This window comes from Dermacentor andersoni, chromosome 6 (assembly GCF_023375885.2).
Source record: "Dermacentor andersoni chromosome 6, qqDerAnde1_hic_scaffold, whole genome shotgun sequence".
NCBI lineage: Eukaryota > Metazoa > Arthropoda > Arachnida > Ixodida > Ixodidae > Dermacentor > Dermacentor andersoni.
In genome coordinates this window covers 81,320,123-81,338,067 of record NC_092819.1, presented here as the reverse complement: position 1 = coordinate 81,338,067, position 17,945 = coordinate 81,320,123, and the positions used below count along the sequence as shown (strand labels likewise).

Sequence of the window (17,945 nt, the reverse complement as noted above, 5' to 3'; positions counted from 1 at the left end):
CTGATGTACATAGTGAAAATTATCCCAATATTTTGTATGAGACGTTTATTGATAAAAGAAAATCGTGTTATGATGATTCTTTCCCATTACAACAAATGAGAAGGTACAAGAAAGCTACGAAGCTGTGGCTAACTCGAGAGATGTATGAAAGAATGCAGAAATGTGACCAATTATTTGATAATTTATTCGCTACAGGGATCCTGGTACATTAGGTGAATACAAGAAAATAAGAAACATCTTGACTTCAGATTTCAAGAAAGTTAGAAACAGGTATTATGAACATATGTTTTGCAGGGTATCAAACGATCCAAAGAAATTTTGGAACGCAGTTCCCAGTTTTAAAGGAAATCCGCAAAACACAAACCCAAATACTATAATGTTTGAGAGCACCGAATACTGTGAAACTTCCTTGGCCTAGAAGTTCAATGATCATTTTTTACTTGTTGTTAGGGACATCCCGCTCTGGTAGTTCGTTATTGGAATCTGAAAAATGTGTAAACTACGGGAGCTCCAATTTCATTTTCTGTCACCTTGTACTGAAATGGAAGTATTTTCCGTTCTTAAGGCCTCCAACAAGGATACTGCAACAGGGACAGATGACATAAAAGAAGAACCAATCGTAGCTGTTGCTGATACTGTCTTGGCTCCATTATGCCATATATCTGTAAAAGTGTTTTAGCGAATGGCGTCTTTCCCGATTCTATGAAAATCGCCCAAGTGATTGTATTGCATAAAGGAGGCTCCGTCTCTGACTTAAAAAATTACCGACCGATATCCACACTTCTGCTTTTCTAAAAAGTGCTGGAACGACTCCTAAAGTGCAGACTAACTAAATTCTTAAAAGAAAAGCATGCCCTTGTGGACCAACAGTTTGGCTTCCGTGAACATAGATCTACAGAAATGGCACTTGTTAACATCAAAGAAAAAATCCTCCGTAATTTAGAAATCAAATTATATCAAATAATGTATGGTTCCTGGCTATTAGGAAAGCTTTTGACTCTTTTGAACATACCATTCTATTTAATAAACTGTTATACTATGGGATTTGCGGAATGGCCCTAAACCTGATTCAGAATTACTTCACTGACAGACTACAATACACATGTTATAATGGGTTTTATTCACAAAAGGAAGAAATCGGACTTGGAGTCCCTCAAGGGTCAATCTTAATTCACTATTCTTTATTCTATACGTAACCGATATTGTAAACATATCGCCTACACCAGATATAGTATTGTGTGCTGATGACACAGGTTTGTTTTTCTCAGGTAACAGCCTACGTGTGCTAGAAATTGCAGCCAATAATTGGTTAGATCAACTTTTAGTTTGATTAGCAGCCAACCAGCTACAGTTAAATTTCAATAAAACTAAATATGTGGTTTTTAAGCCTAAAGATAAGCCTGATGACTGTGCTTTTCGTTTCAAGTTCAGTAGTTGTGTGATCTAGCGGACTTCAGCTTTTAAGTTTTTAGGTGTACTTTTTGATGAAAACCTCATGTAACGAAACCTCATACTAGTCTTTGTAGATAAATAGGCATATTGTTTAGGATTAGGTATTTTGTTCCTATTTGGATGAAACACCGTCTGTATTATTCGTTAATTCAGTCCCATCGTACTTGGTGCTGTTGGTATGGGGTACTTACATGCGAATCAAATTTGGATCGACTGATATGTCCCCAAAAACAAGCAGTTCGCTGTACTGAAAACATCAGAGTGCGTGATAACGCGGCACTTATTTTTTAAACATGGCCTTTTAAAAATAATCAACTATATGATTTTAAGCTCGTGATACACATACGAGGTTAACTCGAGAAAAACACTCATTTTTTATCAGGAGTACCTCTCAAGTAACACCCAATATGATTTCAGGCACGACCATTTCAGTGTTCCATTTACAACGATCAATTACGGTACAAAACTAGCGCTCTAAGTCTCATCCTTCATAAATACACCTTTACCTAACCTAACCTACCTAACCAAACCTAACCTAACCCAGCTTAAGCTAACCTCACCTAACCTAACACGATCACTATTGCGCAAAACTTAAGATCACTGAACTGCTTTAAAAATGCTATGAAAATACATTTGCTTTCCTTTTCTGATTGATCTGTGCCAATTAGTCTTTTGTGTGCTTTATCTGTAATTATCTCTTGTTAAGTAAGTTTCATATTGTGCTTGTATATATTTATGAAATCTTTTCTTAGACAGGCCATGCTCCGTTGGATATAAGCGGTAATTCTGCTTAGAAAATGGCTTAATGGCACATGTATTTAATGCGCGTATGCTTATAATATATGCTATGTAAGTGTAATCTATGCTATGGATATATATGTATGATATATTTATGTATGATATGCGGTATGCTATGCTACCTCACTGTTGAGCAACGTATAGAGAATAGGGCCTCAGTCAGGAAGACAATGTTCTGCCTTTTAGCCTTGACATCCAAGACTTTCAGTGCATCTGAAACAATGATAAATAAATAAATAATATAAATTACTGTAGTCCTGTTCGAGCTTGAACAAAGAGTTTCCTAGACAGTTTTAGTAAACAGTTAAAAAATCACGTAGATGGTCGAGAACGCGCTTCATCTCATTCCAAGAGGAGCTTATTGTGGGTCTCGCACAGATGGGCAGATAAGCAGTGGACTATGTCATAAACGCTTATGACGAAACAACACACATTTATATAGAAACCGAGTGGTAAAATGTAGCTGCTCGCTAATCTCGCTACACTAAAGCTATTTTGATAATCGGACAATGGTATCATACGCGTGACTGTGAGCGAACAAATGTTGAGAAGCCAGCCTAATCCAGATAAGCAACGTATAGAGTCCTTCTAGATACCGCAGTGAAGTGCATATACTTGCCGCGGTAATCCATGTTGCCGCAAAAGTTTATGAGACGTGGGATTCGCGAAAAAGCCAAATTTCCGCGAAGCCTGTCCACTTAGCCTCTAATTAAAAGCTTTTATGCGTAGCAGTTCTTGCGAACTACACTGTGATCAATTAAATTAGAAGCGGTACGCCTTAATAGAGCAGAAATCTGCATTTGTCGTGAAACCTGTGCCCCGTAAATTTTGCGGGTGAGTGTGCAGTGCTCAGCGATTCAAAGGAGATGCCGGGAGCAGTTTGCGCGCCAGGTATGCAGGAGGAACACCAATCTGATGCATGCTGGCATACCATGAACGCGAGAGTCTTTTCGATGCATTTTTGACAGTCATTGACACCCCGCAGCCCCTAGCGATCCCCCAACACTCACCGCCGGCGCCCGAGCATAGCGTTTCAATTGTTGAGCATCGTGCGTGGACTGGAGCCCTCAAGGCTTTGTGCGTGAAACTTGTGTGGTTATCACATCCATACAATGTGTCCCAGCTAACGTTAGCCAAACTATTCAAAAGAAAAGAAAATATTCAAGGAACCCAGCACAAGATAGAGTTATAAGACCTGCTGGGTTCGGTCGTCAGAGGACTGAGCACTGTAGGACCTAAAAGCATAGCTTGCACAGTGTTTTTCTTTAAATTTCTTCTTTGAATTGTTGGCTTAGTATGAGCTGGGACACCATGTATGAACCCGTAGGTGTGATAAAGCTGAGACTAAAATGAAAACTTGATTGCCTAAAGCATCACGTCACGTACAAAAGACTGCGATAAAAGCGAACGTGAGTATTGAGCGTTTATGTAAGCACAGCGAGTCAACTTTTAACAGTCAAGCGATTCGAAAGAAATAATTACATGATGTAATAAATTCCTAAATAGCCGACTAAAAGTCAGAAATATATTAGTGTAATATTCTGGGACGAACGTAGAGGCCATGAATTAGAATAATCTCAGGATAAGTGGTTCACACCAGAAGTGAGACAGTTTACTACACACAGATAATAATAGAGCTATGGCAAAATGACGGCGCTGATAAAGACACACAAGCTGAAGGAATAAATAAAAGAATATAACTATTTATTATGCGCAGTTAAGCACAGCATCCAAGAAACTTTAAAGAAATGGCGACAGCGGATAACATAATTTCCGGTGAGCTTATTATAGATGTACTTCTGACATCTGAATTGGTAGGGCTTGCTTTTAGGCTGGCCCAAAGTCACTTCACGTAAGGGTACTTATTTGTTCTCATAGAAGACGGCCTTCTATAATATTCCGTAATGCCGCATGTGACAAAGTAGTGTTTTAGGTGCAGTTCCTTACAACTTGGAGCTTTTCGGGATAGCCTGATCAATAATCACAAACAGCCACTCATTAAAAGCCTCGAAATTTCTGCCACCTTTCAGGTGCGATTTGCCCGCAGGGGTTAGACGCGCTACACGTGATCATACCCTGCGATAGACGGCGGAGATTGTGACCGAGTTACTTTAAACCCACTCCTCCTCCATTTCTCAGAGTAACTACCCATACTTTTCCTTCTGCTTCAGCTTCCTTGTCTTCCCCATTCTTCTGTCCCTGTCTTTCCGCAGGGTCGCGCAAGCCTACAGAAGGCAACAACGGTGACATTTGGCTATCTCCGTACGCTAGGCCTCAGCATCTTGACAGAAAATGAGGTGGGCGTCACCTTTAAGCGAAAACTGAGGTGCGTATAAATGACGCATAAATCAACAACCCATTTATTACAGGAAAGCATTTTCTTTTTATGTGCCATTGTTGATGGTAACTTTTTCTGCAGTTATCACGTTTTCAGCTATGAAATAAGTTTCGTGTTACGCATATTTTTTTTTACATTTGTGGCTAGTGAAAATGGCGATCATGGGTAAATTCCAAGCAACATTTGTACAGAGGGCTCTTATAACAATAGCTTATATTGCTGTTAACGTACACCAGTCAAACCTCACAGCATTTCAGAGCATCTAGGTACAGGTACAGATAAGTTGCCTCAGCCTACCGCGATGTGCTTCTACAGCTCCTATAATTATCGTTCCATGGTTCCATTGTATACATTGCCACGGACACGCCATATTCTGCACATTTCGCTGATGCAATGATACCATCTGTCATCTCTTCCAGAACAAAGACTCCGGGTGTCGTTCTTCAGCGTTGAAGGTTCACCATGGCTGTCTTCTATCCTGTTTCACTTCTTGAGCATGACAATAGTTAGCTTCATAGTTCTTGGAGTGATCCGAAGTCGGACTTTCCGTCGCAGGAGCGTCCGTAAACGCAGTTTTCGAAATCAGCCGTATTGAGCGACTGTGGTGCTGCACACAAAAATCCAGCTTATCCCCCAGTCAACATTCGTCGTAAAGTGATCAACTCTGTATCACTTGCATGCCACCTACTTTCACCGATTTCACTTATGCGACTACGGGTCTCCTCCTACATAGATCTACTCCGAAGCAGTGATTACCCCTCAAACATCAATCGCCAAAATGTTCAACATTTCTGGCCCAACATAGCTAACGTCGCAATTAAAATTCCGTTAGTCCACAGCAAGTTAATAATCGCTGGGCTATGCCTTTTCGCATACACGCAGCTCTACTGTGTATTTTATCACCTATTCGTCGCGGGCGCCACTCATACCTTTTGTCACAGGTGCAGGAAGCGTGCTCCAGTGGCTAGTGCACCATTTCGTTATATGTGGCAGCGATTGAGCCGACAAGGCTGCTTGAGCGCCATATGAAGGAGCCTACTGCGTTTCCACCTTTTGTCCAGAAAGCATGCATCATCACAGCTTAGCAAGATTGCCCTCGATATGACTTCGCCCCAACAACATTCACCTGATCTCACACGTCATCGTTTGCATTCCCATTCCACTCCTCTGTGTGGGGCACGTTGTACCTAGACTTCCCCGTTGCCAAGCAACTGACTCCGCCGCTCGCACTTGGGCATTGCATTCGCCATTACGTTCTCATCCTTGATTGAATTGCCGACAGCAGTGACTGCAATAACTACGGCCAAGAAAAAAAATGATACAACACCGTATTTGCGGCTGTATTTCCTCCGAAGATCAAATGCTTACGCACCACTCGAATTCCCCAAACGATTCTTAGCCGGCTATTTGAGACACGTTTCCAGAGAGCAAGTTCTTGAAACCAGTCTCGCACATAGCAATAGCAGCAAAAAGCAGAAATGCCCCTGATACGGTTTTTGAAGTTAGTTGGAGGGAACAAGTGTAAGACGATACTGATCATTCCAGTTCGTTTCAGAACATCCCACTTCTAGGACACAGTTCAGCGCTGCAAGAATGCGTTCTGAATGCACTTTTCCATCTTTTCTCTCCTGTACATCTTGCCCAGTGCAAGTAGCCAAGATGGCTGCGTCCCGATTAACACTGCTGCTTTTTTGTGTCTTTGTGCGGGTATGAGGAGTTTCTCGATCATCTCTGTTTCACCGGTGAAGAACAACGCCTTCCATTCTGCATCACCTTAGATCACCTGGATTTGAGATTATTCTCGGTGACAAAAGAATCCAAACCACAGCCGAGATTAAGCAAGAGGCAGAAAGTAACTGAAGTGCAGAGCACAATTACTGAGAAAACGCGCCAATTATTCTTCTGGCGGAAATGAAGTTGTGATGTTTTGCTTTCTGTTGAAAATATCTGTGTATTAATAACCACACTTAAGATAATCCTGTGTGAGCACTGGGGCACTCGAACAATCGTGGCCAGAGTCCATAAAACAAATGACATAAATGGGAAGGCCTTTGCGTTTCAGCTACTAAGTTGCGACTTGTAGCTACTAGGATGCCTCTTATAACATAGCTTCTGTAGGCTTTGAGCATGAAAAATTGCTTGCCATATGTTTTACATCCTCCTTCTCTCGTCATCGTCACCCATCATGCGCCTGTTTCTTCCCTCTGTCTTTCCCTCTTCTCCCTCCCCCTGCGCCGAGTAGCTGGCTAGAGGAATATACCTCAGGCCGACCTCTCTGCATTTCGTATCATTAAACTTCTCTCTCTCTCTCTAAATTGCGAACCAAGTTCTTATGTAAAATAGACTATATATTTTGTAAATAAAGAAGAAACAGAACAATACATATCCCGTTTCAACTTGTTTTTACTCTCCCCGTTATATCGAGCTCACTTTCCCCTCGTTTATTTTTTCTTAGTGTGCAAAGTACCAGATAACAGAAATGAAAATAGCGTGTAGGACATAGTGACTAGCACAAAATAAAGTTGATTTTTGAATTGCGCAAGCCGCTCTAGACGTTATACTAACAGTGCAAACAAAAATAAATTGCAGTGCTGCTAAAAACCATACACCCCAGTTAGAAACCTCTATTTGCAAAGAAATTTAAAAAAGGAGAAAGGCAGGGCGCACTGGTCATTAAAAAAGAAAGAAACAGAAAAATAAAGCAGATAGACAGCGGCAACCTGTGAAGGCAGGTACAAGAAGAAAAGAAAAACAGAGAAAGTGCCCAGTTGACAAATAAGGAAATGCTGATCTGCATAGAAAAATTTGTAATATGCAGGAAAGCCCCACAGGCACAGAAACTGATACGTTTAATGTTGCAGTTTTTTAAGCGTACATACCCCAGCGAGCGACCTCAATTTTGATGTGCGCCTCCGAGCGAAGTAACACCCTCAGTGCTTTCTCTCCTTCCGTTCCATACATCACATTATCCCTTTCCCCCATGCGTAGTGTAGAAAGCCAGACGTGCATCTTGTTAACATCTATGCATTTTCTTCTTTATTTTCTCTCTTTCTCTCTATGGGAAATATACAGCAGTTAGGAGCATTTCAACAATGTTAACAGTCTTCTACGGCAGCAATAATGTAGTATTAATGAGAACTCAGAGAGCAACCACATGCCATAAAGCTCGGCAGTATCTAACGCTTGTACGTCCATGGTGATTATTGCAAAGTCGTGCGGGAGTTGGCAAAGCACTTCGACGTCCGAACCATACTTTTTTTAGGAAGGGAGGAGGGGGGACTACCAGAAATAACTAAGGCTCTTCATGTTTTTATTAGCAAGCCAGATGGTTAGCTCTGCATTCATTAATCAAGTTTTGCTAATGTTACTCGAGGTTCACAGCTTCTGGCATGGTTACTTAACATAACAGGATTGAACTAGAAAGTGAATGAGATATTAGAAGATGTAGCGCGTTAGATAAAGGTGAATAATTAATGCTAAATCAGTGCAGTGAGCGAGTAACTCGTGCCCGTTTGGTTGCAATTTGACGTAGACCCATGTCATGAAAATGTGCCGCCTGATTCAAAAAATGGAAAACAACATATCGAAATGTACTGGTCCTTGTGTAATTTTGAATATTTAGTTTTAAAACGTAACCTTTTACTGCTTGGGTTTCCTGTAAATGTATCCTAATTCCAAAAATCAGTAATTGAAGTACAGTATCACGGACACTCAGATCCATAAGTGAGAAATAGTGTTTAGAGAAGCGACGTCCTTTTCGCTGCGTTTTCCAGTATATTACAAACTTTTCTATGCAGATCAGCATTTCTTTTTTTGTGAACTGGGCACTTTCTCTGTTTTTCTTTTCTTCTTGTACCTGCCTTCACAGGCTGCCACTGTCTATATGCTTTATTTTTATGTTTCTTTTTTAATGACAAGCGCGCCCTGCCTTTCTCCTTTTTGAAAATTGTTTGCAAACAGAAGTTTTAACTGGGGTGTATGGTTTTTAGCAGCACTGCAATTTATTTTTGTATGCACTGTTAGTATAACGGCTAGATGCGGCTTGCGCAATTGAAAAATTAACTGTATTTTGTGCTAGTCACTATGTCTTACACGCCATTTTGAATTCTGTCATCTGCTAGGTTGCACACTAAGAAAGAAAAACGAGGGGAAAGTGAGCTTGATATAACAGGGAGAGTAAAAAGAGGTTGAAACGGGATATGTATTGTTCTATTTCTTCTTTATTTACAAATTATATAGTCGATTTTACATAAAACCTTGATTCGGAATTTAGAGAAAGAGAGAGAGAGAAGTTTAATGATAGGAAATGCAGAGAGGTCGGCATGAGGTATATTCCTCTAGCCAGCTACTCGGCGCTGGGGGAGGGAGATGAGGGAAAGAAAGAGGGAAGAAAGAGGCGCATGATGGGTGATGATGACGGGAGAAGGAGGACGTAAAACATATGGCAAGCAATTTGGCATGCTCAAAGCCAACAGAAGCTATGTTATAAGAGGCACCTTAGTAGCTACAGGTAGCAACTGACTAGCTGAAAAGCAAAGGCCTTCCCATTTATATCATTTGTTTTATGGACTCTGGCCACGATTGTTCGAGTGCCCGGTGCTCACACAGGATTATCTTAAGTGTGGTTATTAATATATAGATATTTTTCACAGAAAACAAGTCATCACAACTTCATTTCCGCCCGAAGAATATCTGGCACGTTTTCTCGGTAATTGTGCTCTGCACTTTGATTACTTTCCGCCTCCTGCTTAATTCATTAATGCGCTCTTTATGTGTTATCGGCGAAGAACTGGCCAAGAAGTAGTTTGCGTTAGTAAAGTTTTCATCAGTCCCATTTTAACGAAGTGACTGTATCTGGCAGGTCCGATGCAGTTAACGATCAATCTGCGGCTTGAGTCGCGCTTCCTCTTTTTTTTTTTTTTTTTAGTGATTGCTCGGTGCATGCTAGTAAGAAGCAGTTATATATTTCAATTCAGGTACCGAGGCTTGGGCCCGTCCCTTGCATGCACCTGAATGCGGGATTTCAAGTCATCTTAAGCCATGTTGCATACGCACACTTATTAAGGAATGAGGGCCGGGAGAATGTAAGGAATTCTCTTCGAGTTCTGGGCACGTATAATGTGAGGATTGCTTTCGTTCGGTTAAATTAATTTCTTATCAACCACCGTTTACGGGGCTGCCGAACCCGGTGATACTGAGGTGGGAACACCGCTCGGAGCACTGACAGAGCGCGAAAAGGAACGTTATCGGCACTGAATCGTTACATTATCCCAGTCGAGTTTTTCCTTGCGCTTCTACTTCGGTGCAACATACGCTCTGCCAACGCTGCCACAAATATCGGGTGGTCGCGAGCTGGGGAACATAAAACACGTATAAAATCCAACGACGGGAATCGCTGCACTAAGCAGCTTGTGTCCACAGAACGTAAAGGTAAATAAATGTTGGCTGAGGAAAGACAGGTGTAGAGCAACAGACGCTGCAAACTCGCTCTCACCCCCTTTTATTATATTTCAGTAAACGTCACCGAGAGGTCATGCAGTGAGCAGGCCTGAGTCAATGTAACGATTACATTTCCATTGCTTTCCATTCCGCGTTTCGTCGGTGGCTCAAACGGCGCTCCACCTATATGCTATCACTGCAGGCTCGATTAGTTTTGAGTGAGGTGCGATAAGAAGAGACAAGATTGAGCAAAGGGAACCGCTAGGCATGGACAGGCTAATGTATACGGCTGGCACAAATTCGCTCTAAGAAACGGGATTGCACAAGGAAGGCGCAAGGTATACGAATATATGTTATACATGCAGTGCCGGCTGAACTATTATACTGAGACACGTTGGCAGACGAATGCCGTAATAGTTTTGCAAGTCGGCATCAATTGCTGAAGGTACCGCTAAGGACGTGAAAAAAAATCTTTTTGCTTCAATATTACGGTTAGATTTCAGAAGCAGATCGTCGGTGCAGGTCGACAATGCTACCATCTCTTTATGTTTGATATCCGAAATAGTGATCTTGGTTGCATAAGCGGGGACACGAAGATGTCATATCGTGTGGCAAGTTGCCATGTTGACGCTGCATCCTAGGTTTTCAAGTCATTTCGTAGAGTTCTTAACACAAATCAGTGTAAATTAGTCAACAACACAACAAAATTAGTGCCAATTTAGTCGAATGCTGGCAGCACGAATGTCACTATACCATTTCCGTATCGACCCTCAGTCCTCTGACTTTTATTTGCATGAATATTTTGTGTAGTTGTTTCCGTATTAACTATCTTTCTCTTTTGAAAGGTATTCAATCGAATGGCCACTATGGTGTACGATCAGTCTCAAGAGCATATGTCAAATAGAACAGTTATTGAGATATTTTTGCGGTACGTTGATGTATTTGTTGGCACAGTTTCAAGTGCAAGTTCGATATGAGGACAGCCCTACGTCTCATGCTATCAAAGCTTAGTTTTTTCTTCATTAAAATTAAATTATGGGGTTTTACGTGCTCAAAGCACTTTCTGATTATGAGGCACGCCGTAGTGTGAGCCTTCGGAAATTTGGACCACCTGGGGTTCTTTAACATGCACCTAAATCTAAGTACATGGGTGTTCTCGCATTTTGCCCCCATCGAAATGCGGCCGCCGTGGCCGGGATTCTACCCCACGACCTCGTGCTTAGCAGCCCAACATCATAGCCACTAAGCAACGACGACGGGTTTTTTCGTTTTTCTACATTTGGTGTTCGACAAAACACTGCTGGCAGAAATGTAAAAAGGTTACACAAAGTAGGGATGACAGGTGCGAGTCTGTGTACCATTCATACACTTGCGCTTCCTTTCTGACGAGCAGTGCTGAAGATTCCTCACTAGTAGTTTCTGTGCTTCCCTTCTAAACACTTTCACGTTTGTTTTCTCCTATAATTTTGCGTTCACTGAAAATACAATCTCTCATCATCAAACAGCACAGCTCTCTCTACAAGTACAAATGAACGACATGTAAGGCAGTGTGGTTACTCTCAGCCGCAGGTTTGCTGCATGGCACCGTGTTCACGCAGAGAAAGCTTTAGCACATACTCCAATAAATATACAGCCCCACATATTTCCAAGGAAATGCTCCAATTTTCTGTCAAGCTGGATTCAACAGATACAGCATATTTCTTTTTCGCGCTTTCTGCGTGACACTACCTCTGCATTTTAAGCCTATTTTAATGTTCACATTTTTTTTCCATTTATTAAGAAGGCCATGCCGAATCTCCGGAAATCCTCCTGTAGCAGAAATTGTAACTTTAGTGAGGAAGCTGACATCGTTAAGGAAATATTGACATGACATTATTGCATTGTCACCTTTCGGGAAATATCTTCTGGGCCTTATAAAAAGATACGAGCAAGCGTCAGATCGCCTTACAAATGATTAACTCAATTGTGTCTACAAAGTCGTTTGGTACCTACCCACGAGGTAAACGCATCATGACGTCACGATAAACTGCCCCACTCCACTCGTGTCATTGGCGTGGTTGCCACACACATGCGTGACCAAAAGCGTTATTTTTTTTATTAAGCAGCACAGCGATGCCTCAACGTACGGTCCCCCGATGTTAGCAAATTCCACTCTGCGTCCCGGCCTCTCGGTACTCGGTACGGTCGATGACGCCAGGTACGTCATTTCGAGACAACTCCATCATGGAATTGAAAAACGCGACGCATAACCAACATTCCCACTTGCTAAGCGTCATCGTCTTACGCGCGCGTGATAACTTTTTTGCACTAGAAAAAAAAAAATTGTGTCAGCGTGATCCTCGAATGTGTGCTGCGGCCATGCCGGCGCGCGCGACACCCAAGAAGCGTCGGCGATTGTTAGCTTATCAGAAAGAATTAAAGATATAAACTAGACGCAAGGCCGCGGTGGAATCACCTATCACACACTGCACACGCTTTGGCCGTCCTTGTAGCAGGCAACTCTGCTGGTCGCGCGGGAACGCACCCGGTGAAGGTCTGCAACACGAGGCGTCTTGCTCGAAAACATGGGTCTGAGCTGTTTTCAGAGCGCTACGCCGCTTCAGAAACATGCGCGCACAAAAAAAAAAAAAATGTGAAAGGAAACTTTAATGATAAACGACAAACAAGCAACCGAAACTAAAATCAAATGAAGGCGAAAGTGAATACACGCCGATTTTATCGAAGAAGTACGTGTGGCCCCATTCAGCGGTAAATGGGACACCGTGGAGACGCAGGCGTTTGGAGCACTCGATTGAAATGCACAAGTTGTAGAGTTTCGGCTAGTTGCAAGGAAGTGCACTATAACTCAAGCTTCAGAGTGTTTGCAAAACCTCCGTCGGCGCAGATTTTGCGCAGATTGTTCTGGCTTTTTTCTTTTCGTTATCATTTGATTTTCTTGCAACCAATATATTATTATGCTATCCACTATTATGCTGCCAACTATGTCACAATTCTGTTGTAGTTACTAACCGAGGGTCCCGTTTTCAGTATCATTACTTTGGGACCCTCGTCTGTACCTATGTACCTATGTTTTTTCATATGATTAAACTTTCAACTTCAACTTCAAAGTAGACGATTTATCATCGATTTTCATAATTTCTCACGGAACCAGTGGCCGGCACATTACCATGAAAAATGAAAGGAATATTTTCAGCCAAGGTCTTCCACTTGTTTACCGACTATACTCGAGATTACCGAGTAACGCTCTCCGCACCATAACTTATCACTTGACCGTATCACCCGTACCATCGGTCGATAGGAACCTAGCCGTCAGTGACAATCCCAGCCATAAAAAAAAAAAGAACCCTTACGGATACCTTGATAGGATGGTGTTCAAACGATGTCACTATGGTGTGCATTCCTAAATCAATTTTTATCTCTCCAGGCTTAATCCCAGCTACTGATGCCATAAAAAAAAATCATATTTATGATTTCGTAGTTCATGACGAAAGCAAAAATGCAAGCTGGTGATCAGAGAAGAGTGTCTTGGGACGGATATGTGAAAAAAAGAAAAAGGAAAGCTTCCCCAGCTTTTTCACTCACCTTAGAAGTTCCCGACGAAGGAATGACGAGCGATGTAGACTGACTCCAGAGGCGGCGGAGGTTGGCAAGTTCCGCGAGCACTGTTCCGTATCGACGCTCTAAGTGAACGCAAGACGAGAGTCGGGCCGCTTCCTGCTCTTCCGTTTCCCTGGGGGACGATCCGGGAATCCGGTAGCTTGTGTTCTTCCCAGGCAGGTTAAGTGGCACAAAGGATCCCACAAGCACGGCAAGTATTCACAACAGATGTTGGTGCTCCGGGAGCAAGTATCTGACGCAGATGCATCGGTGTCAAGAGTCGTCAGCGTCGGCCGGGACAAATGAGTCGGCCACCAACAAGTCTGTTATCCGGGACACGACTCAGAGACGAACCCGTGCATCTGTGCCTTTGCGCCGTCCGTGCGTGCGCGCCCGAACTTGGAAGGCCGCAATCGCGGAGTCGGAACAACGGGTGCGCGTCGCTGCGTCACGGATAAATCGGTGCGAAACTTTTTTGGGGGGGTTGGGAGGCGGAAGGGCACAGAACAAAAATTTGCGCAGACAACGTGGCAAGTGCTTCCAACGAGACGAAGATTCAAGGAGTGAAGCGAGCACACATTATGTACCAGAGCCCCCCACACTTTGGGGTGCCGAGTCCCGAGGCCGAACGTCACCGAGTGAGCGTCAGGCGCGTACAACCGGCCGGTTCGGAGCACGAGCGACGAATGCGCGACCAGTTGGCGGCCCCGCGGCACGGCGGAGCGAAGTGGAGAGAGCGTGCGCGCGCTTCGGGGGAGAGGGATCGCGAGCGACCGCACGCACTTCAGGCCGCGCTACCGGGCGCCGGCGCGTAAATCGTCACCGGCACCGGAGCAGTTTCCTATTCGGAGATTGGACGCGGTGCGCGCGAGCTAGGCTCCCTTTCTCACTGCTCTGGATTTCGCCCTTCCCACCGTCTCGCCCTTACTTTCTCCGCACATCCCGCGAGTGGGTAGAGCTTCCCGAATCCTGCCGTTCCGAAACGATGAGTGTGTGATCCTCGAAGGAAAAGCAGAGCAGACGGGGAGGTAAAAAAGTTCTATATATTCCGCATCTGGTGTCCGCCAAGTTCTTACACTTGTCGCTCTTTTATGGGACGTTACTTTAGCGCATATCTTTTTCAATTTTAATCTCGAGCGGCTTTAGATGGTGCTTATGTAATGCAAGCGCTGGATTCCTTGGTCGGGATATGACATTTTATCCTCGGAAGGCCGCGCTACTCTACAAAGGATTTTACACTGGTGGAGATCTCATTAAAGTTTCTTTTCTGAGCCGAGTCATTACGCAACCAAAAAAAATTAAAGATCACAGTGTAACCCGAAAGGCGAAGTATCGATTGCGATGGCAAATTAGAGGACAGCTAGCTATACGAAACATACTCAGCAACTAATAATAACGAATCACTAATAACTAATAATAAGTGACGGGAAAGCTTACGTCGCCAGGTAAAGCAGTCGCACTTGCAAGGTGATTCAGTTGTGATAGAACGCCACTTTAACCAGTATATAAACTCTGATTACCCTAAATGGTCGTAAGATATTTCCAACATAAACAACTCGCACCTCTGGCGGCTGTGCGAGCGTGCAAAAGGCGCTTAACTTCACCTGTATTGCCATATAGCTAATATTTCAGCTAAAGAACTAGAATTCCGAAGAAACAGATTCTACTCGCCCCACTGTGCGGTACGCTTGCGTCTGTATTGGTGTTCCGTGGCAGTGTCATTTTTCATTAGCTTCCTAAATTTGAAGAATGGTAGGTTATGTGAAAGTTAAGGAAAAGAAAAACTTGAGATTTCTGCGGACAGACAACTGTCAACTGGAAAACAACCGAGAGTCGCTTCTTTGGCATCATAAGTCAATCCGACCTTTCAGTGAAAACTATAACCCACCCTTGCGCCGGGCCTCACCTCTCGGCAAATCTTACATCTCACAGCTAACCAGCAACCTTTTTTTTTTCAAATCATCAATGATCTGCTCTCCATCTCTATGCACGCAATCTCTGCAAACAGTTCGACAAAATTTGTAATCTCTTCTCTACATTCACCTTCCCATTTTGAGTCATTAGAGTATCTGAAACTTGCTTGAGTAACCACGATAAACAGCTTTCCTGCTTTTCTAATTTTGTTGCTGAATACTCCAATAGTCCCTCCAGCAGCCATGGAGGCGCAGCACTATACAGGGTGTTTCACGTAACTGGCGCCAAGGATGTAAAAAAAGTCGTTAGCCGCAGCTTAATGAACCCAACGGCATATGGCTTGCCGTCATGTGCTTCTCCTGAGAGTATATTTATATTCCGCTTTATTAGTTAATTAACTAAGATCAATTATGCAGAATGTTTATTATTCACTTTGGGGCCAGATGTATGCGTTTATACGTGTCGTAGAGGGGTGTCCAACGACCGCTCCAATTTTTTGTGGCAACGTACATGCCTCTGGGCGATGTTTTTTGGCGTTTCAAGAAAGCCCGCGAAATATGAAATGAAACCACGTGACTGCGCTGGTTCGTTATCGCATTGCAGCGCTCTTCAATCGCGGTTCGTGCGAAAGAACCGTGCGCGCGGACCGTGGCGAAGCTAGTGGCCACGGCTCTACGAGTCGGCTTCACAGTGCGTCAGCATCTTTGGCGGTGGCGCACGGAAAGGAAGCGCCGGCGTCCCTGATAAGCGATAGACTATAGACGCACGGTAGAGAGCGCTGCAATACCATAGCGGACGAGCGCAGTAACCTGGTTCTATTAAATATCTCGCGGGCTCTCATTAAACGCCGAAAAAGACCGCCACGCAGCAGGTACGTTGCCACAGAAAATTGGACCAGTCGTTGGACCCCCGCTACGACACATAGAAACGCATGCGCTTGGCCCCAAAGGGAATATCAGAAACTTTTGATTATTGATCTTAGTTAATTAACCAATTAAGTGGAATATAAATATACTCTAAGGAGTGCCACGTGACGCGAAACCATATGCCGTTGGGTTCATTCAGCTGCGGCTAATCACTTTGTTTTTTTAAATCCTTGGCACAGGTTAGGTGAGACACACAAAAGAAGCGATCTTGTGCTTAGCGTAATTAATTGTGAAGGTGTTAGGACTGTTCTAAAAATGACTCCCTTAAGATCGACAACAAAAACCTAATAATTGGTTGCACAAGTCGTTCACCTTCTTCATCAGCAATGGATTTCTGTGCTGCTCTCCATAATGTTATGGGAGTCGAAGCAACTGAATAGAAGAATGTAACAAGCATAGGTGACATCAACATCACCCTTGCTGCAGTGTACGCCTTCTCTTTACATTATTCGGGTTGTTTTAATGGCTTTGCTGATGAATATTTAACTTAAGATAGGTACATTAATTGACCATGCACTATTCAATTTGACATATCCAGCAGATGCAGGTGTTCTGTAATGGCCGACATAACTGATCATTATCCTATATTTTTAATTATCACGATACTCATGGCTATTGAAAAAATGACGCACTCGAAATTTATACTAGACAAATAATAATTCCTTGAAGCCGTGTCTAATCTGGACTAGTCTAATCTTCACTAATCAAGATTCGTCTAGACAAGATTAATAAGATTAACAAGATTAGTCCAGACTAATATTCACAGGTCCTCCATATTATCTACAAAGGGTCCATGAAGAGCATTTTCACTCCTTATCTCTGTGCTTAAATATTGCTTTGGTCGTCATTCCCATCAAGCGAAACGCAAAAAGAAATTTGCGTTGCCTCAGAATCCATGGATAACAGATAAAGTAATGGCTTTGGTGCTCAAAAAGGACAATCTTTACTTGAAAATGAAACGACGAACATTCAATGAAAATTTGGCCATTCGATACAAGAAGTTTTCTAACCTCCTTTCCTCTACATTAACAAAAAAAAAGGAAAATAAGGTACAAAAATCTTTTTGAAATGGGGTGTAATCGTAAGAAAGGAATGGGAAATTTTGAACTGCTCCTTATGTAGAACCACTGATCGAGAAAGAATAACAGAAATTGGTCATCGTGGCATGGTGTTCAAAACCGCCAAAGAAATAGGTGGTGCGTTCGCTGTTTGCCATTTCAGCAGTGAACTACAAACACCTGCGCATGATAATCCCGTGCCCCATCGCATGTCGCAGTCTCTCCTTTTATTTGCAACCACATACAGGGAGTCCTAAACGTTATAAAAACCTGAAGTTAACCGGCGCCGGCATTGTTAACTTACATCCTCCTCATATAAAGTTAATTACACCCTTAATAATTGATGTCCTTGCGGACACAATTAACATCACGTCTGAATCGGCCAGTTTGCCACGGGAAAGGAAACAAGGCAGGATCACTCTA

General features: G+C 43.0%; 1 protein-coding gene across 1 annotated transcript in view; it reads right to left on the bottom strand.

Moving 5' to 3' along the window:
• CCHa1-R (CCHamide-1 receptor) overlaps positions 1-14,296 on the bottom strand; it is a 370,972-nt gene extending 356,676 nt beyond the window's left edge. The window contains exon 1 of the mRNA XM_050171204.3: positions 13,610-14,296. The gene's annotated coding sequence lies outside the window, so the exon portion shown is untranslated. The remainder of the gene's footprint in view (positions 1-13,609) is intronic.
• Positions 14,297-17,945: the final 3,649 nt, after the last annotated feature.